Genomic DNA, 21,811 nt, shown 5'->3' with positions numbered 1-21,811 from the left:
CATCCTTGACTAATCGCCTGAGTTCATTGAGATCAGCTTTCCTAAAGTCTAGCACTTTCACCCTACTAGTTACCTTACCCACTCGACGTCTTATGTTGAATTCTATTATTAGGTGATCACTGTCTCCCAAATGGCTACCGATCTGGAGGTCCCCTATCATGTCATCCCCTGTTGCCAATACCAGATCCAGTATGGCATTCCCCCTAGTGGGACCATGCACCTCCTGTGTCAGGTGGAGGTCCTGTACACAGGTTAGAAACCTGCGTGAGCGGTGGGACTTTGCTGTTTGCGTCTCCCAGCAGATGTCCGGGTAGTTTAGGTCCCCCATGACTACCGCCTCTTTAGCTTTTATGGTCTCCGAGAGTTTCCTCAGGAGCCCCGCATCTATTTCTTCCCCTTGGTGTGGGGGTCTGTAGCAGACCCCTACCACCAAATCCCTTTCTCCTTGCCCCCCATGTAGCCTAACCCACAATCCTTCTACTTCCTCAACCTTGGATTCTGTTTTGATGAGGGTTGATGTATATTGCTCACTGACATAAAGTGCACCCCCCCCTTTCTTCCCCGACCTGTCCTTTCTGTACAATCTATAGCCCTCAATATATACCGCCCAGTTGTTGGATGAATCCCACCAGGTTTCTGTTAGCTCCACTAAGTCATAGATGTTTAGTGCAAGCAGGAGCGCTAGTTCATCCTGCTTGTTTCCCATGCTCCTAGCATTAGTATATAGGCACCTGAGCCCTGCGACTGGTGCCTTTGCTGCCCCCCTGCTCCGAGTCCCAAGGGGCCCATTGTTTCTTACCTTCTTGATTCTTACCTGTTCTGTAGTGCTGGTGTCCCCATGGCTTTCAGGTTTCCAATGCTCTCTTTCTTCAGGCTGGGCTGTCCTTGTGGGTGCCACATGGTTTGGTGGTCCACAGCTTCCCCTGCCCTCGTACTCCCCTCCCCCCAACGAGCCTAGTTTAAAGCCCGCCGGAGGAGATCCGCCAACCTAGAAGAAAACACACGCTTACCTTTGGGGGACAGGTGAAGCCCATCCCAGCTGAGCATGTCCCTCGTCGTGATGTGCGGGTCATTGTCCAGGATGCCAAAGCCTGCCTCGAGACACCACTGCCGAAGCCGCCAGTTGGTTTCTCGGATGCAGTTCTCCTGCCGTCTTCCTCGTCCGGTCACTGGTAGGATGGAAGAGAATACCACCTGTGCACCGAACTCCTTCAGCACGCCACCCAGAGCACTGTAGTCCACCATCAGGTGATCGGGGGTTCTCCTGGCCGCATCATTAGTACCCACATGGACTAGGACCATGGAGCTATGTGGGCTTGATCCTGGCCTGGATTACCTCCGTCACATCCCAAATCTTTGCTCCAGGGAGGCAGCATACCTTTCGTGCTGAGGGGTCCTGGTGACAGATGGGTCCTTCCGTACCTCTCAGGATGGAGTTGCCTATGACGAGCACTTGTCGCCTCCTCCTCTGGGTCCTCGTGGATCTCTTGACCTGTTCGGAGTGTGAAGAACGTGGAGTTTCTTCTTGCCCAAGGGTTTCCTCCTCCCCTTCCATCTCCTGCATGGTCGCCAGGGCCTCGTACCTGTTCACCAGTTGGACTGGAGAAGCTGGTACCGGTTCGCTGCGAGCTGCTCTTGTCCTGGCTGTGACCGTCTGCCACTCTGCTGTGGAGGGCACTCCCTGGGCTGCTTCTTCCTTCGGTGCCTGGGCCTGCAGGGAAAGGAAATAACTGTCAATTTCATCCTCCGCCTCCCTGATCCCCCTCAGCCTGCTAACCTCCTCCCGGAGCTCCCTCACCTGTGCCTCCAGAGCCCTAAGATGGGCACCTGCCGGACAGGTGTGGGGGCCCCCAATCTCTGCCCCCCCCGGCCCTGCTGGGGATCCCCCACAGGCCAGGAGGTAGGGGGACATCAGCTCCCCCATGGGCTCGGTCTGGGTGGAGGCCTCAGACCAGCCCCGGGTAGCCTTGTCCCCCTGGGCAGAGGCCCTAGCAGCACTCCTCGTAGACACCATTCTATAAGCTGCTGAACATTATGTTAGAGAACATAAGAACATATGGGCCAAGAATAGACATTATACTTTTACTGGTATATGTGTTTAGAAACTGGTATACCCATAACAGAATAGAAGTTTGGCATACACAGACTAGTTTAAAAATGGTGGAACCCAGTCTAAGATTTGCGCACTCCCACCAAAGGGCGAACGTGTGTTCTGTTCACTACTGATCTAACTACACTAGTCGCAGAAAACCACATAACTTATATGATTCTGCCTTGAGGTTTTTGAGTGTCTGTACCAGGTCATGAAGTGCCATGCTGGACCAGACCAACAGTCCATGAAGCCCAGCGTCCTATTTCCAACAGTGGCAAGTCATAAATGCTTTATTGGGAGAGTATATGTACAGGCCACGTCTAGTATAATCCGTCCCTTATAACACCCTCCCTGGAATCAAATATTTGTTTTTTGGGATGTCATCCCTACCATTCTATTTAATGGACCTATTTTCCAAAAATGTGTCTAATCCCTTTTTGAACTTGGTTATACTATCTGCCTCTTTAAGCTCTTTTGGCAACAAGTTCTACAAGTTAACTATGCACTACGTAAAATATACTTCCTTTGTTTATTTTATACCTGTCTCCTGCTTATTTCAGTGGATGCCTCATAATTCTCGCATTTTGGGATTTAGTGAATAAGAGTCCCTCTGTTATGAATAAAAGATCCCTATTCACTTTATCCATGAAAGCTATAGATAAAATGAATAGGGAACTTTTATTTATTAATACAATTATTTTAAATTTTAGAAATGTTAAATTACTTTTAGTTGAATGAAAAAGTACTGGAAACATTATGGCTGTTGCCTTTTGGAACTACTCCTTACCACAGGCATATTAATGAATGTATATTAATGTTGCAACTGCTGTGTCAACAATAAGTACAATGGAGAATGTGTCAATCATTTCAAAGGAATTTTGTCATTTTGTAGATACATTTATATTAGTCACCCCAGTCAACTTCTTCTGTGGAAATACATTCTAATTTTTTCTTCATTGGGGTTATAGTCCCAGAATGGAGATACTGCGTAAGACAGACATTTGAGGGGCAGATCCAAGGGTGGTACAGCCGTGCAGTTGCACACCCGCTTTAATTCTTGGTCCACCCAAAATTGAAAACCAGATTCCTGGCAGTGGCAGCAGCATTTCTATTCAGGTAGCAGTGAGAGTTAGATAACTTTATGGCTCATTATAATGTAACTGATTCTTTCTAAACTCTTAATTTCATGGGTGCTAATGACCCCCTCTCTTTTTTTAATGATCTTCATGTTCCACTAACTAAGGTACCCTTTTTTCTGCTGCTCTGCTGTCTGTTAGTTGCTCAGGGTAATGTAGCTCCTACTTCATAGCCCTGCAAACTGTTTTTAATTCTAGCTAGAAACATTAGCTCAGGTATGGAAATATTAACTCATGTGAACATTAACTCAGGTTTGAAAATAACTTTAATTGAAGCATGGATGCATGTCAAGATGCTTGAGAAGACTTTACTTTGTTTTACAAATCTGAAAGAGAGGTACATTTAATTCTAAAGACTGCAAGACTAAAGAAACAATGTCTTTTGATTATTTTTGTCTAGTTTGTTCTGATTTTTTATACATAATATATGATATAACAAATTAAACCTTTTCTATTAAAGTTATATTTGTTTTTGCTTTGATCTTTAACTGAATAATAGAACCATAGATCCCTAGCATATTAATAAAGCTTCTAGTTTCTTTTTACATGGAGAAAAATATGTATGATTATATGTAACAACACATAACACCATCTGTACCCCGCTTTTAAAAATCCTAGATCTGCTCCTGGGCCTTTACATAGCTACTGAACTAGATTATGCATTAAATTCACACTGCCATGATTTGTTCTTGGCCCTTCTCTAGCCATGGATCTTTGAGCTTATAGAAGGCAAGGTATGTCTATGAAATAGAGTTATTCCTATGAACCTGGATAATCTCTCTTGACTGTGCAAACATCTACCAACAAGGTCTCCTTGGACATAAGTGGATTAATGCATGGACACAGGGACCCCTGCCAATCAGGGCCATGCCAGATGCCTGGATTCCCTCAGGAAATGGTGGGTTTCCCATTGCAGGCAGGCAGCATTCTAGCCTGCAAGGGGTCCTGCTCAGGGCTGCTGGGAGCGAGATGCAGGGGGCGCCATGTGCATGTGTCTGGCTGCACACATGCACATGGCCAGGAGCAAAGCCTGGCAGCATGGAGAGCATCTCCCTGTAGGTAAGTGAGGAAGGGGTGTGGGGGAGGGAAGGGGCATAGGCAGGGGGCAGATCAAGACTCCCATGGTGAGGGAGGGAGTGGGGCTGGGGCAAGGGCTGGAGCTGGGGACACTACCCAGCCAAGGCAGTGCATGGGATCTGTGGCTGGGCAGTGAGCAGCACAGAGCCACAGGTGGCTCATCCAGGGAGTGCAGGGTGGGGGGGGGGTGGCTCCCTGATGCTGTGTGCAGCCCTCAGGGGAGGCAGAGGGGGGCAAGTGCCTCCCCATATTTTTGTGTGGGTTGGATATAGGCTGCTTGCTGCAGGCTTGAGGCTCTCCACTCTGCTGTCTTTTCTTGGGAGCCCTGCACTGGCTATGCACCCCCTGCCCACCTGGCAACAGTGGGGACAACTTGTGCCTCTCATTGCGGGGTGGGTAGGGGACATGCAACTGGCGTGGAGTTCCTGAGACAAAGGCAGCAGAGTGGAGAGCCATGAGCCCACAGTGGGTAGTCTGCATCTGCCCTTGTCCTGCTCAGCTCTGCTCCGGCTATGGATGGAGGGGAGGAGAGGCTGGGAGTAGAGAGGAGAGGCAGGCATGTGCCACCCCACCCCCTGCCTGGCTGGGTCCATCCAGCCTCCCCCACAGGGCATGGAGGCCCGCTCTGCCTTGCCCTTGGCAGCGACAGCCCCTTCCCCCACTGGAGTCCATACATTTATGTTTATATGGGGTATAGGGGGCCTCCAATTTTCTGTTTGTCCGGGGCCCCAATAAATCTTAATCTGCCACTGTCCTTGAAACAGCAAGTACTGGGGGAATGCAGTTGTAACCCATGTAAATATTTTATTGAATCTGGAGTACAATTGGAACATTTAAATGTCATTTTGTTCAGTGCACCTAGTGATAGTTTTTAAAGCAGTAAATTTATTTCCTGTTGCCTAGGCACAAAGCTCCAATTGAAATCAGTGGGAGACTTGTACACAGAGCAAAAGTTGAATAAATGGTCACTATTCCAGACAAGAAGAGAACATCTGTGGCTAGGTTACATTCTATATTATTTAATCACAGAGATGTATTTCTGCTTCATTTTGTGCCTGCCTGATGCTCTCATACCTATGAACTTGGGCTAGATGTACCTTAATAAAATGCAGTATATCTTCTCTTTTTTATAATCTGAAAAATAGAAAAATATCAATTTACTTTTCAACCCTGGAAACTGAATTCTTACCTTTTTTCCAACAACAAAAAAATTAAATTTAGCCCAGACATAATAAATCAGTTACCAAATCCCCTTTTATTCCAGGTTTTTTTCTCCTCTGACCATTTACAAGATAAAAAAAAAAAAAAATTAAGGGCACTGTATACTATTAATCTGGTTACAATTTACAAAGAATTTTTCCTGGGTTTAAGTTTCATCACAAACTTAAAACTCAGATCTTATTTGCTGAAATATTTTCTAATCTTCACTGAAAGAGTTGACTAATGGTTGCCCAAAATACAAGTATTCATGTCTAATTGTATGATTTAATGTGAAATCATGCTTGGACCCCAAAATACATGTAAAGCTAATTTTAATAGAAAAAAACTTTTTTTTGATACAGGGTTTGTTTAAACCTGATTCTCAAAGTAAAAATTGAGAGAGCAATCCACTGATCTCAATCAAAAGAAGCATATGAAGAAATAATCAGTTTTCAGTTTGGTTTAATAAGAAATACATATCCCAAACCTAAACCTAACATTTCTACCTTGGAGCCATCAGCATATTGATCCTGTTGCTTTAACACACCTTTTCTTTTCTCTTTCTGTCTGTCTTTCTGCTTTCAAAATTTATTTCACCAGCTATACAAACACCTGTCTTAAGTAGTAGCTCCACTCCTAGATTTTTTCCATAGAGAATCTGCGTAAGCTGAGCTTTATCATGTGTCTCCTCATTAAATATAAATACAGACAGATTTTGAAAATATCTGATCTATATCTGAATTCTCCTAGTGTCCAGCTTGTTTTAATTTTGGATTTTTGTTCAGGCACATGCATAGCAAAAATGTTTACAGTACCTGAACCTAGAGTAGTGTCTTTCAACATTACTATTACAGATCTTTTTTGGAGATTAATTTTAATGCTTAAAAACATGACTTCACACTACAAAGGAAGATGCTTGACAGTGCTAAAAGTTTTATAGCCTTTTTTTCCCGTATACAATTCACAAAGCCTCATTTTCCATCATTCAGTGTTATATGGCAAATATTTGAGCTAAACAGCATACAGCATTACACAGAATAATGGTATTTTTAAGTACACTTTATACAAGGTTGCTACTTTGAGGTGCCGGGCACATGGGATCTATAAGAAAAGCTCTTGCAGTTTACCTAATATATTTTGGCTTGAAATATTCAGTGACTCATGCTACATTTCCTTGGTTACCAGGTATACATAGTGTATTTGTTTTAGCAGTTATTCTAAAATTTGTAATCGGTTGAGTCTATACCACTGTGAGACTGCAGGAGCTCAAAAACATCCAGTGGGCAGGAATGAATCTTCCTAATCGCTGTCAATGCATTGTATTGTTATTTTTGGAATAGAACACAGTGTGGGGTACAGCTTTGGAGTTTACTACCAGTATTACTTTCATCGCATCTGACAAAGTAGATTGCTGCTTATGAAAGCTCATGCTTCTCTGTACCAGTTAGTGCCTGAGGTGCCACTCTTCCCTACCTTCTAGAACCTGCATGAAACCCGCAGCATCTCTACTCTTAACAACCATTGACTCAAGTGAATGAGACATGTCTTTAATGGCTTATTTGGAAGGTGATGTTTTTCAAAAGTGAACCAAAACAACCCTCTGGCAGACAGCAAAATATTATTCTCTGAAGTATGTTGATAGAAGGAAAGAATGATCTCAACCTTCTAATCCAATTTGCTTATCAATGGCATGTGGTAATGTTTATAAGGTCTACTATGGTAATATCTGTAGACTGACATTGAGGCAGGAACACTTTTTGTCTTCTCTTATCAAATGATGAGAGACCTTTGGACAATCTTTCAAGTTATATGGAATTTCTGAGAGAAGACATTTGGTTATCAGGAGCTAACAATACCTTCTGGGGTGATCAGAGATGGGATCTTCTTTTGTTTTTCTTTCTTATTTGCAGTCATGAATATACGTTCCCTCATGACAATGGAATCTTTGTTGCTGTTTGTTGCTTAAGGCTGTATTTAAACAAACTCACATTTGCCTTTTGAGTGATTATGCTATAAAGCCATATTCTTAGAGGTCATAAATCAGATATAAGTAGTTTATAGAAAGCCATGAGTGAATATGTTACAGAAATTTACACAAAGACATAGCTCAGATTACTTTGTTTTTCCAAAAAAAAAAAGTTTCTTATCATCAGCTCAAAAAAAAAAAAATCAAATTCTCTCAATTGACTATCCTAAACATGGATAGAGAGAAAAGTTTAAGGCACCTATTTTGAATTACAGTAGTTCTGCTTCCATAAATCAAGATGAACCAAACACATGAGAATATTTTGACCCTATTCTTGCCTGTCATCATGGCTTTATATATCACCTAATGTATTTTCATTTTCATGAGCATGTAAGTAGATCGAATAATTCAACGTGCATTTTTGGATTGGCCTTGGTTTCTCTCTGCACATTTTTTAGCATATGCAGATCTGCTGGGATGTGGCAGGACACAAGGTAATAGTCTTAGGAAAAAAGCTTGCCTTCCTCTAGCCCCTTAAAATACATGATGAGCTGAAAATATTTTAGAATTCCTTAGTGTGATGATTGCAAGCTTTCTGATAGAGGAATAACAGGGACTTCATGCCATATCAGCTTAGGCAAACATTTAGATTTAGTTTGTCAGATGTTATGTATTTACTTACACATACAATAAATAAGAATGATACTTTGTTTAATATATTGATATCCTGTTTAGAAATTCTCTTTTATGGCCAGAGCAAAACCCTGTGCTCCTTTGTACCATTGTAGCCAAAGGGCCTAAAAGATTATAATATAAGGCGTAGCATGTACTGCACTATTAGGATGGGTTTTTCTGCCGTGGGTTCTGCTATTTATAAATGGGTGTTCAAAGATCACAACATCAGATCTGAAACCAAGCTCATGGTTTATCAAGCAGTCATGATTCCCACCTTGCTGTATGGAGTTGAAACACAGATAATGTACAGGAGACATCTAAAGTTGTTTGAGAAGCACCATCAACACTGCCTGCAGAAGATCCTCCAAATCCAGTGGGAAGATAGATGTATCAAAATTAGTGTCCTGCTTCAAGCAAACACCACCACTGTTGAGGTGATGAGCATCTGGCATCAACTTCACTGGGCCAGCCATGTTATCTGGATGCGTGACTCCAGGCTCCCAAAGCAAGTTTTATTCTCCCAGCTCAGCCAAGGCATAAGCTCAATAGGAGGTCCAAGAAAGCACTTCAGGGACATCCTCAAGACCAGCTTAAAACAATGCAACATTGATGTCAACTTGTGGGAGACTATCATCTAAGGCTACCCAAATAAAGGAAGAATCTGATGCAGAGATCTCAGTACTCTGAAACCTCATAAGAACAACAGGAGTTGGAAAGGCAGGAGCAGCAGAAACAGTGTCATGGACCATATCAAGAATCCAGCACTACCCACCATGCACAGGAACACATGTCCAAGCTACAGTAGAGTCTGTCAAACCCAGATAGGCCTCATCAGCCATCTTTAGGCACACAGATAAGACAATCATGGAAGACAACCATCCTCAACTGTGAGGGATTGCTCCAGGAAGAAGGATAAAAACACTTACTGAGTGCTGCTGAAATTGGTGTGATTTCTGAGGGTTTTGTGCTAGCAGGTGCAGATGCAGAATCAGAGTTTATGGCCATGTATAGAATCACTGGTTTTGTAGTGGGAACTAGGATGAATGCAAGTCATTCATTCTAATAAGAGAAACTCTTGCAGGGAAATCTTCCAGATTATTACCTGGAAGATCTTTAACCCAGAGAGGGCTTGTTTCTTCCAGAAGAACTTAAATGAACACTTTGGCACTGCTCCACTGGAGAAGGTGCTCTGCTTCTTCCCCAGACTGAGGACTGCCAGCTGGGTGGTGTAGATGGCAATGAGAAGCTGAGGTTGAGAAGACCTGGGCTTTGGGAGGTTTCTGGCACCTCTGGCTTCCCAATGCCATCTGAATTGCCCAACTAGGTGGCACATGCAGCAATGTAAAAGTTTTCCTTGCCCCCACTTCCCCATGCCTCCCTCCCCATTGCCTATTTATAGCCTGCCTTCTTCCCAAGCAGGGGCAGGCTATCAATGAATGGGTTTTCTAGCCCTTTAGTGCCCCTTGGCTGGAGAGATCCCTTCTTTAGCTCTCAACCAGGAGGCTGGAATACACATATGTTCCAGCTCCTGGACTATTTTCTAGTGGTAAGAATTTCAGAGACATTCTTACTACTAGAAATGAACATCTTTCCATGGTCTATGTTGTCATATAACCTTATTATGTTCCTTACATATGTTTGGCAAAGAGGAAGTTTATTGTATGGTTAGGGTGTTAACCTGGAGCTCAACAGGTCCCCATTTAGTTTCTTGCCTGCTGTAGACTCCATGAGTTGTCTTGCATAAATCTGTATCTCTTCACTTTAGTTAATATTCCCAAACTGCCCAGGGTATGGTCAAGATAAATTTGTTAGAAGTTCTTGATCTTCTATGTACCATGGTAAGAGAGATTTATGTAAATACCTGAAATAGGGCTACAAACTAGAGATTTCTCAAATAAATGGTTAAATTCAGTCTCACACGTATTAGCTACTCTTTCGTTTTGTTTTCTTTAAATATAACTATTATTGCCATTCTTCATGATTCTGTAGTACAACAGCTACTGATGAAATCTTATAAACTGTTTAATATTCCAAATCGTTATACTCGTGTTCCAGGATTTTTATGGTTTTGCTGCTATTATGAGTAGTAGCTTGGCTCAGTAGAGTGAAGAACAGAAATTTTTCTTCTGCATTTCCTGAGGCGGTTCTGTTGCACATTGCTTCACTGCATGTTGACATACCTCAGGGCAGCAACTGTATCCCCATACTCAATACAGGGGTTTGGAGACCTTTCATACTCCCTGGGCATGTCTACACATACATTTGATGCAGCACCAGTTTACTCACAACTAAATTATCCATGAGTAAAGGGTCCTGGGCATGCATCTACACATGCAGGGAAGTGGGAGCATATTTGCTGCCAGTCTGGTCCCACTTCCAGGGGCCCTGTAATCAGCCTCTGTCACCACTGTGGAGAGCTCCTGGCTCTGGCTGCGGCTGCCAGCAGCTGGCAGCCTTCTTCAAAAGCCAGCCCTGCTAGGTGCTCCCCAGCCAGCCACTTCCCTGGTGAGGAGCAGTGTGTGCAGCACAGGGACAGCACGTGGCAACACTCTCCTTGCCACACCATAGCTGCTCCAGCCCTTGCCTCTGGCAGCAAAGACCAGTGCCCTGTGCTCCTGTTGGCCTGCCATGCAGATCACTGCCTGGCCTATGGCTGTTTCACCCATCTCAGCTCCCCCACATGCATCAACTACCTGCCCTCCTACCATGAGCTGTCTCAGGGCCATCGCAGTGCACCTGCTGCCTCAACCCCATTCACCTGACTGGACCCTGGCAGGGATGCCAATGATGGGTTCCAGATGCCACTGCCGGGGTCGCCATTGCCCTCCTGGGCCTCCAGCCCCACCATCCCTGGGTCTGCTGGACAGTCAGAACTGGTGGCTGCATGTCATCCAACACAGCTGAGATGACAAGCTGTGGCTGGAGACATTCTGTATGACCCAGGCTACCTTCTGAGATCTCCTGGAGTAGCTCTGGCCATGCCTGGAGTGGAAGGACATTGGCATGTAGCTTCCCCTTCCCATGGACACCCAGCTGGCCATCACGCTGCCCAAGCTGGCCATGCCTGCCAGCCTGCAGTACGTCAACCACCTTTTGGTGTGAGCAAAGCTGCTGCCGGGGAGGCTGTCCTAGAGGTGTGCAGCACCCTTTGGGTGCTCCACATGCATGACCCCCTGGTGATGGTAGCAGTGCTCCATTCCCTGGAATTCCCCCCATGCATCAGGGCCCTGGACAGGACCCACATCCCCATCACCTGCTTGCCCAATGGAGACTGCCCCTATTACTGTCAGAGGGGCTTTCACTCCCTGGTGATATAGGCCATTGTGGACCATGGCGTTACCTTCAGGCATGTGAGCACCAGCTGGATGGGCAGCATCCATGACACCCACATCTTCAGGAACTCCACCCTGCTGGGCCTGGTGGAGAGTAGATGCTTCACGCTGTGTGTGCCTCCAGGAGCCTCAAAGGCTGCTGGCACACCCTCACCGCCTGCCTCAAGTGCACCAAGAACAACCTCCCTGGGTCATTGCTGCAGTCCGTGTGCTGCATAACATCCGTGAGGCCTGGGGGCAGCTCTTCCACTAGGCCTGGGAAAAGAAGGACACTGGGTGGAGGACACGTGGCAGCAGGAACACCACTTGTAGTGGCAGCAATCTCCTGCCAAGGTCCCAGGACAGCTGAACACCCAATAGAGGGAGCCAGAGCACTGGGTGCGGGAGGCACTGGCAGACCATATCCTCCAGCACTCCCCACTCTAGGCTACCTAGACAGCTGCCAATGTACCCCCACCTACCCCCAGCAGCACACTCACTGCAGACACATTTCACAAGAACAAGTTTTTATTCCCCTTACATCAAACAGAGTCCCCCTTCCCCACCCCAAGTGGTGGGAATGGGTGTGGGCATGGGCTTCAGCAAGGAGGATGCCATCGGGTATCCTGTGTCAGCTCTCTGGGCCTCTGTGTGGCTGTCCCTGTGCTGCTAGGCCTTGGCAGCTGCCTGCAGTGCCCAGCACAAAAGCAAGGCACAGGACTGGCAGCTGTGCAGAAGAGGCAATACACTGTAGCACCTGCAGGCTGTGTGCGGCTGGAGCTAGCCCTGCCAGCCAGAAGCTGCCTGCAGCTGGGCCTGGGGGCTGGCAGGCCCAGCAGGAGGCTACAGCAGCCTGGAGTAACTTGCATGCCTGGATGCCATGGGCCTGGCAGCCACATGGCACTACGGTGCCAGGCAGTGGTGCCAGGGTGCAGATAGGCCAGTGAGGCTAGCCTGTGGCCCTCCCAGGGGGACACAGGACCAGGTGTGACTTTAAGCTGCCTGCTGGTTTGCCCCAGGGCTCAAAATGCTTGCAGATTTCCAAGGGCCTGAGGCAGGGGCTGGCATAGAGGCAGCCCAGCCCTGAGGTAGGAGAGGCTCCCAGCCCAGAGCTTGAAGCCTGGGGGCTAGCAGGTAGCAGATTTACTTGTGATTAGCCATTTTTACTGCACAGTATGCATATGCACATGTAGACGAATATGTTTACTGTGCAGAAAATAGGCTACTGTCCAGTTAAGCATCTCATGTAGACACGCTCCCTGTGTAGATAGATGTCCAGATAGGAAAATAACTGCAGTATAGTCATGGCTTAAGCACCAGAATCTGTATGTCACATTCCCCAGCTGGACTGGGGGGTTTATAGCTCTGACTATCCTCCCCCATGTGGATTGTTACCAAAGTACTGTACTTGATCCTGTCTCTGAGCCCTCTTCTCAAGATACTGGGTCTGAACGAGGTACAGACACTCTCTCTCAGTCCAGTTCATCAGGCACACTGCCTGACCTATTCAAATATTCCTTCTTGGCCTATGGGCTTCAGAGTCCAGTTGCTTGCTCTAGGCCTTAAGGACAGTGCTGACAGGATAAGCACAGACTTTCCCTCATGGGCACCCTGAATATTTGAAGACTTCATGAAAGTTAAAAGCAGGGAATTCACAGGCTTTTCAGAGGAATGTCTAAGTCAATGGGGTGGGGAGAGCCTTTATGGCAGGCATGCCACAAATTACCCTGCTGAGTGCCCCTCCTACCTATTCCCCTGCTCGGTCTGCTGCTCTGATTTCTGCTTTCTCCCTGCTCTGCTTTCTGCTTCTGCCTTCCCTGATGCTGTGCTGCCTGTCCCCTACCTCACCTGCTACAAGCCACATGAAGTTACCTGTGCTGCAGATTGGCCACCCCTGGTCTAAGACATATACAATTCTTGACAGATAAAGCAGAAGGGCTACATCTTCTGCATCTATCGACAACCCTCAGGGCCATATGTGTTAGATGTCACTGGTTACTGTGCAAGCCACTGATTGCTTAACACTATTCACTTCCATTGCTTTCTGCTGTCATTTCCACACTTTCTTTGGTGATGTGTCATCTGCCCACTACTAGTATTGATAACCACCTTACACAGTGGGAGTAGAATTGATTGGCTCTTATCAGGAACAGGAGGTCTCTTTTTCAGAGTCCATTTTTTCCATCTGCTTATCTGAACACCCACACAGCAAAGGGGCTGCTTGTGGAGTAACAGTCATAGAATATGGCCTCTTACATTTTAGAGCAATTTTCTGGCATAGATTCCTAAAATCTATGTCTAAACTTTATATTTTTAGTATCTGATTCTTCTACCATTGGACATTTTTCTGTTTACTTTAATCTGAGTAAGATGGAGCATTTACTACAGAACAAATCAATTCTGTATTTTTGAGATGTTTGTTTAAAAAAGCAAACCTAAAACGCCATCCCTTTTTTTCTTTCAAATAGAGCCTGTCTATTGGTCTAGTGGAATAGCTTTCTGCACAAACTGTATGAGTGTTTATGTTCAGAGTCATCTTAATGTCATGTTTGCAGGGGCTAAGGGTACCTCAGAGGTAGTGATGAGAAATGGGAGAAAGTTAGTGATGCTGACATCCTTTGTAAAATGCTTTCAGATCTACTGATGAAAAGCACTATGTAAGAGTTAGGTAGTATTATCATCATTACTGAAAGTATAAACACAGATTTAAAGAAAACATCTTAAAATACTTTAGATAGTGTTAAGCAGGCATCAGGAGCCCAATATAGATGGTTCTGTTTAAATTTTTAAAAAATGAAATAACAATAGATTCAACTGACCTGATGTAAAAGACTGCAGGTGCATGAGAAATAAATATAACAGCAGGCACTAGAATTTATTACCAAGCATATTTTTACATTTTACTCTAGTTCAAAAGGCAGTGTTTGTTGTCACCAGCCTTTTGATCAGAAGTTTAGAAGCATGAAGGAGTGCAAGCAATTGCATACTGTAGGTATGACTGACAGCTTGAGATTTCAATGTACACTCATGTTTATAAAACTCAGAGAATTTTCAATTCTCAGTTGGCATGTGCCAGGTGAAGAGGCGTAGTGAGGGAGCCAGCTGTCCTGAAGAGATGCTTGTTGTAAAATAAACAATTAATATAAAAGCATCATATAACAATATGCAGGCAAGAACATTAATCCTGGAAAATCCCACATTTTGATGCTCTATAGCATCATTTTAGGTGACAGATGCCATAAGTCAGTTTATTGATTAACAGCAAAGTATTGTAGAAACACAATGGGAGGACTTGTCAACAAAAGGCAAGAGGAGGGAAATAGAGTATGGTCTAAGGGGAAATCCATATAGCATGAAGAGTCTTTGCGATATTTGTCTTACCAGTCAAGAGAAATGGGTTAGCCCCAGATATAATAATTTTGTTTTGGAGGAAAATCTATTTCCAGAGAAATAAGGGTGAAATGTTTAAGTTACCACTGACAAAGGTTTGGGTTATTAAAGTATGCCACATAGCCTATATTCAGCAGTACGGCATTGTGCTGCATAGAGCAATTTAAACACACAGACATGCAGGAGAAGGTGGCTTACAGGAAACTGATTGAACTTTAATGGCCTTCTACTGTCGGGAAGCAGAATTCTCTACTCACATGAACAATGATGGAAACAGACCACTGCATATGCAAGCTAGACAGAACTTAATGATGTCCTATATACTTGGAGTAGGGTTACCTACAGGAATTGTTAAAACCACCAATTATCTAATGCACTGAATTCTATCACAAAAAGACAGGCTATTGATTCTAGTTGGGCTATTGTGGTAGTAGAAGGAAAGAGGTTCCAGTCCACCAGTGTCATTCTTTGTCACTCCACAAAGAATGACAACACTGTAATTCTTTGTGGAGTGCCGATGTGGTATACTAGGCCTTTTCATTACAAATGTATCCATTCATGAGAAATATGTAGGACTCGCTCACACAATAATGCAGATATTGGAACTAATATGCTAGGTAAGCTGAAGTCATCTGAAGGGGAAGCAGTGAACTTTGCTGCCAGTGTGAAAGGCTGCTACAATAAGTTCTCCTGATGTGGATTGTTTCTTACAGTGTTCTGAGCAAAATCTCTTTCTTTCCTCCTTTTATTCTCAAAGAATTAAATGGTTTGACTGGATGGCTGTCTACTCTGGTTGCCTTATACAACATCTGGTTCTACAAAGATTTGAATAGAGTTTTTCCTTTATGTAAGTCACCCAGAATGTATCTCTTATATCTTGTAAGCAATAAGAAATGCCACTGCTCAAATTCTTGGTAGTGCTAGATTTGTCTCAGCCATTCAGAATCTAACATTATACCGTCTTATGTTCCGAGTTGTCCGGTTGTTCCATTTTCATTTGCTGATTATCCCTAAATATCAGTTTGGAACTAGCAGATCCAGTCTTGCAACTATGCAAAACACTGACTCTAACTTCTAAACAAAAAGAGGTAGTAAGTGACATGAGTCTGAAGGAGGAAGGCAGGATAGAGATACACCTTATAGGCTACACAAATCAGAAATGCATAATTTCTGATGAAGTGATCTATTGCTCGTAGAAACTTATGAACCTCTGATTCAGGTAGTTTTTAAGGTGCACGTTTATCTTTCTAAGAATAGCAATGTGATAAGGAACAGCCAGCACAGATTTGTCAAGAGTAAATCATGCTTCACCAACTTATATTCCTTCTGTGATGAGCTTTGTTGCTGGAGAAAGTCATAGATGTGATGTATCTTGACTTAGCAAGGATTTCAGTTACCATGTCCCTTGATGTTATCATAAGGAAGCTAAAGAAATTAATTCTAAAATAAACTTTTATGAGATGGATGTATAATTGGTTGGATCATTGTGTCAAAAGACTCATAGCAAGTGGTAGCAAGTGGGGTTCACTAAAGGTCACCTGGATCCAGTGCTGTTTAATATCTTCATTAATGCCTTGGAGGATGGCTACCTAGCACATCTGTGGATGACAGCAGGATGGGCTGGGTAGGAGATACTGGGCACATCTACACATGATGTTACGTCATCGTAGCAACATGCTACAACGACGTAGTGTCAGCAGGCACAAGCCATGATGCTGCAGCTATGTCGCCATATCGATATGCCCCCTTCTTATAGCATGTTGCTATGGCAACGTAGGGGCTAAAAATAACCATGCACCACCCACATGGCACAGTATGGGCTGTTACTGCACAAAAGGAAGTACTAAATGACGGTGTAGTAACAAAGGTGCTATAGGGACATGTGTAGATGAACCCACTTTGGAGGATAGGATTAAGATTCAAAATGACCTTGATAAATTGGAGAAGCAGCCTAAAATGAATCAGATGAAATTCAATAAGGATAAGTGCAAAATACACTTAAAATAGAACTATCTAAGTACGCATATACAAATTGGGAAACAATGGGCTAAGTTAAAGTACTGCAGAGAAGGGTTTAGAGCAAAGTATAAGCTTTATATGAGTCAACAGCTTGCTATAGTGGTAAAAAAAAAAGAAAAAACAAACAAAAAATCAATAGCACACTGGGATATATTTACAACAGTGTAGAATGAAAATAACAGGAACTGATTTTTCCACAGTATTCAGCAGTGAGGCCTCACTTGGAGTACTATGGTTACTTTTTGGCACTGAACTGAACTTCAAAAAAGACATGGGCATAGTGCACAAACTCCAGAGGAGAGCAAAAAAAATATTAGAAGTCTAGGAAACATAACATACATGAAAATGTTAGAAAATTGGGACTGTTTAGCCATGAGAAGACAAGGCTAAGGGGGGATTTGGTAAACTCTTCAAATACAAAAGGCTGTTATAACGAGGATGGTAATTGGCAATTCTTAGTGTCTTCAGGGAATAGGACAAGGAGCAATGTCCTTAAATTGCAATTTAGGTTGAATAGAGGAAGGGACTTTTTTAACTATGAGGGTGGTTAAGTACTGGAACAAACTACCTAGGCAAATCTCCAGCACTACAAGCTTTTAAATGCAGTTCAACAAACAGTTAGCTGGGATGGTTTAGTGATGGTCCTGCTTTGAGCAGGGAGTTGGATTAGATGACCTCCTGAGGCCCCTATTTTCCAATGATTTTGTTATTGTTTTTATAGCTAATAGTCCAAACTATGCATAGAGTATCATTGAAAAAGAAATGTCATTGCTTCTTGAGGCTTATCACAGCTTGAATATAGCCTAGAAATAAATGCGTCCTAACTTCCTAAATTATACCTGCATTTTCAACTAGATACAATATTCTTCAGTGCCTGTCCAAAATTGTAGGCTGTGTGTTGAATTGACTGCCTGATTAGCTATCATGCTAGCCCCAATATGTGGCTGTGATTCAGCTGCGGGTGAAATGTGTTTGTATGTCTTATCCTGGAAAGCTTATAAAGTGCTTTGGAATCCTTCAGGATAAACTTGTTATAGAAACAGATCATCACAAACAAATAATTGAAAAAATGAATAGCACCAGGCAAATTTAATTAAAGTGTATTCGAGTTTTGATATAAAGGGTGAATCTGTTTTCAGATTAACCAGTGTAAACACACTAAATTGCTTTGCATTCAACTAATGTGACTTTATAGAATTGGTCTTACATTAATGTTCAATGATTTTTGTTGCACATATAGTCTAGAAGACCTCAAACCAAAATCTTATATGGGAGGCAGTTGATTAGAAAACCAGGTTTAGGTATAATATCACAGATAGGCCAAACAAAAACATTTTCACTTACTGGAGCAGAGATCATATCCAAATCCAGAACCACATGTGCCATCCCAAATGAAAGGCTGTGCCATTCCAGATGAAAACTATTCCAACTTTTCTAACTAGTGCAATTGGCATCCTTAAGACAAATTGTTATCACTTTAATGAGCATCAATTGACTAACAAATACTTTTCTTCCTAGACCCAGCCGCACTTTCATTTAATTTATTAATTTCACATATATTAAATATAGGATGCATCAAAAGGATGAAGACTGTTCTGCAACATCATTTGAGATCTTGACATTTCATATTGGAACAGAACCAAAATATTTTGAAAGATTTCCACAGACACTTAACAGTGTCAAAATGTCTTCCTGTCTGTTATCTCTCTTGCCAGATAGCCCTGAACCTCAGAAACCATCCAGATGGAAACTGTCAAGACTAATATGGCTCTGTAAAACATTCTGACAAAACAGCATAATCTGGTGGAAATACACTTCACTGAGACTGTTCCAATCAGCTCTATTAAATATATTGTGCTCTGTGAAAAGTTAGAACTTATTAAAGGCAGAATATAATTACGATACAATGTGGTTAAGATGCTGCAAGTGTTGCTGAACCCATTCAGCTTGTGTCAAACCATGTTATGGTGTCTAGGCGTTATCTTTTCTCTACCTCATAGTAAGCCGAATCTTGATAGGTGCTGAGTATCTGCAACTTAGTTTGAGAGTTACAAATAAACCAGACCTCTCATGATTTTTCCCAACCCTATTTCTGGTAGATTTCAAATCAATGTAAGCCATTTTTTTTACTTCCCTATAACATACATATTATAACTCTTTCTAGGCCAATATACTAAAGTAAGTTCTCTTTAAAATGCTTTTATAAATGTATTCACATATTCCAAATCATATGCACAAAATTCCCTATAGAAAAATTAAAGTTCTCATATGTTCCACTCCTTTTCTGATTGATTTTATTATGTTAATGCAATGACAGACTTAGCACTTTGAACATGGTGTGGGGTAATGTTAATGTGCCAAACTTTTAACTAGCTAAAGATGAATGAATTCATTAAGGTAAAATATGAAACAGCCTGTAGTAGTATCACCTATTCCTCAAGCCTAGTCAAATCCAAATCTTTGTATAAATCTGAATAAGTCTTCTCCAAAATTCCATACAACTTATTTCAAGATTTTGTTTCCTCATACTTTTAAGATCTAAGTTAGATTCTGATGTTCATCTTGTGTAGAACAAAGTGGAGGGAACATGCTATAGAAGAATACTTTAGGACAGGAGTTGTCAACTGGGGGTACACATACCCCTCGCTATACTTGGGAAGACTCTAGCGGGTATGCATGGGTGGGTGGGGATGGAGCACTGCCACCCCCCACCCCCACCTCCACCTCCTAGGAGCAGGCCCAGGGAGGCCAAGGGCAGTGGCACCCCTTTGTGGGCTGTCCAGCCCCGGACACAGTGGGGGAGGAGCTTGCATGCAAAAGCAGCCACGTGCCACCCCCTCATCTCCTGCTCCGTGTCCAGCTGCTGGGGTACACTTATTAAAAAAGATTGAAAATCACGGCTGAGTGCATTCAAGAATACAGCAGGGCTTTTGTGCCTGCTTAGCCGCATGGACCCACAAGACCATCTTCATTCTTTTTCTCCCAGGAATTCTGTATGAGAACAGGATATGGACCCCAGAATTACTATTTTCCATTTATATGATTTAACCACTGTAACATTCCCCTTTCCCTTTAGTAACTATCTGATTTTCTTCTGTTCTTATGTATCATTTTGCTTTCTATATACTTAATTGCACTGGGACACTACCATTGCCAACTACTGTTCTACAGCTTGTTTAGATGCAAAGGTACTAGTAAATGGCATTTCTCTTGGATTTGACTTGATTTTTCTAAGAAGTTACAGTTTATTGTCTCAGCTCCATGGACTCATGCTTGAATCCAGCTCTGATTCATTATAACAGCAGCCACTAATCCAACTAAAATAATATAGCCTGGAATGAGACCTTTTTCCCTTGAGCGAATTCTGCTGTGTTCTCTAGATTCTAAAATAATGAGTCACTGAAATAACATATTGCTGGAGAACTCTGTGGAAAACAATTATTTTCAGTTTAATTAAAACATTTTAAAATCAGCTTGACTTATGTTTCAGTTTATTTGAAAACTGCTGCTTTCATCCTTCTTTATACCGATCTCTATGAGAGACTAATTAGATATTCCTTGTGAATAAACATAGCTTTTAGAGGCCAAAATCTACCAACTTACATGACTAGCACTTGGACTTTAATGAGACAATAGAAAACATGAAACAATAGAAATAGCAGGCTCAACAGGCAAAGGATTGAGTTGATGATAGAAACTAAACAAATCTCTGACTCTTAAAGGTATAATAGTCCTTCCAAAAAAAGACTTACTAAGCCAAGCATGGGGAAGCTTACAGTACCACTGTCTGATCTGCACCTGTTTTATAGATAACTGTGGGACTTTAATTTGCCATGCTGTCAAGCATCTCTTTCACAGGCACCAAATAACATGGAAGATAATCAAATGACAAATCACAGAGAAGGATATAGGTGAAAACCCAGTCTAGAAAATGTCCTTTAGCACTGGTTTGACAAGTTCTAGTTGGTGGTATGACAAGAAATATTTATAGTTGTCCTAAGAGTGGGAACAGAGGGGATGGGAAAGAGAAAGAGATACTAGAAAGGAATTGCTAGTCAAGTTCTCAGGGCTTTCTTCATTTCACCAGTGTGACTTTTGCAGTAAAGAGTATAGGCATCATCTCTTTACTTTACACTTTAGTGCGTAAATTCAAAGCCCATCCTCTCAGGTTTGTGGACCAGTTGGAATCATAATTCTGGTTCTAGGACCACTTTTAAAACATAATTCTGGTTCTAGGCCCACAGCAAGAGGAAACGTTGCAAAAATTTGGGCTACTGAAAATATTTGCACACATTGGGCATGCCTGTATTAGACAGGCATGCCCAATGCCTGTATTATTACTGTATTATTACTGAGACACTGTATTACCATAGCAACGCACTATGGCGACTTAGCACTGGCAGGCGCAAACTGTGACACCACAGCTAGGCTCCCATAGCAACATGCTCCCTCGCTATAGCGAGTTGCTACGGTGATGTAGTGGCTAAAGATAACCCGTGCACCACAGACACAGTGCAGTACAGGCTATTACTGTATTGTCATTTAGTACTTCCAAAGGAAGTACTAAATGACGGCTCAGTAACAATGGTGCCATAGGGGCACATGTAGACATGCCCAATAAATAGTGATGAACAGAACAAGAAGCTCAGAAGAACCAAATTCATGATAAAGAGCTACTGAAAGGTCTCTAGTTACTTTTACCTACTCTGAAGACAGTTATCAAAAAAGAAAGTCTAGCAAATCCTCATTAGCCTTGTTCCACATCTCAGCCCTTTCTTAGCTTACCTTCTTGAGGGTAAAAGAGGACAAGTTTGCAAGTAGTTTCATACAACTATGCACGGGTTTGTGGCAGGCAGATCGTGCCTGACCAATCTAGTCTCTTTTTATGACCAGGTTACGAAACGCCTGGACACAGGAGGAGGGGTGGATGTCATATACTTAGACT

The sequence above is a fragment of the Alligator mississippiensis genome, chromosome 3, assembly GCF_030867095.1.
Source record: "Alligator mississippiensis isolate rAllMis1 chromosome 3, rAllMis1, whole genome shotgun sequence".
Lineage (NCBI taxonomy): Eukaryota > Metazoa > Chordata > Crocodylia > Alligatoridae > Alligator > Alligator mississippiensis.
Note: the sequence above shows the minus strand (reverse complement) of the source record.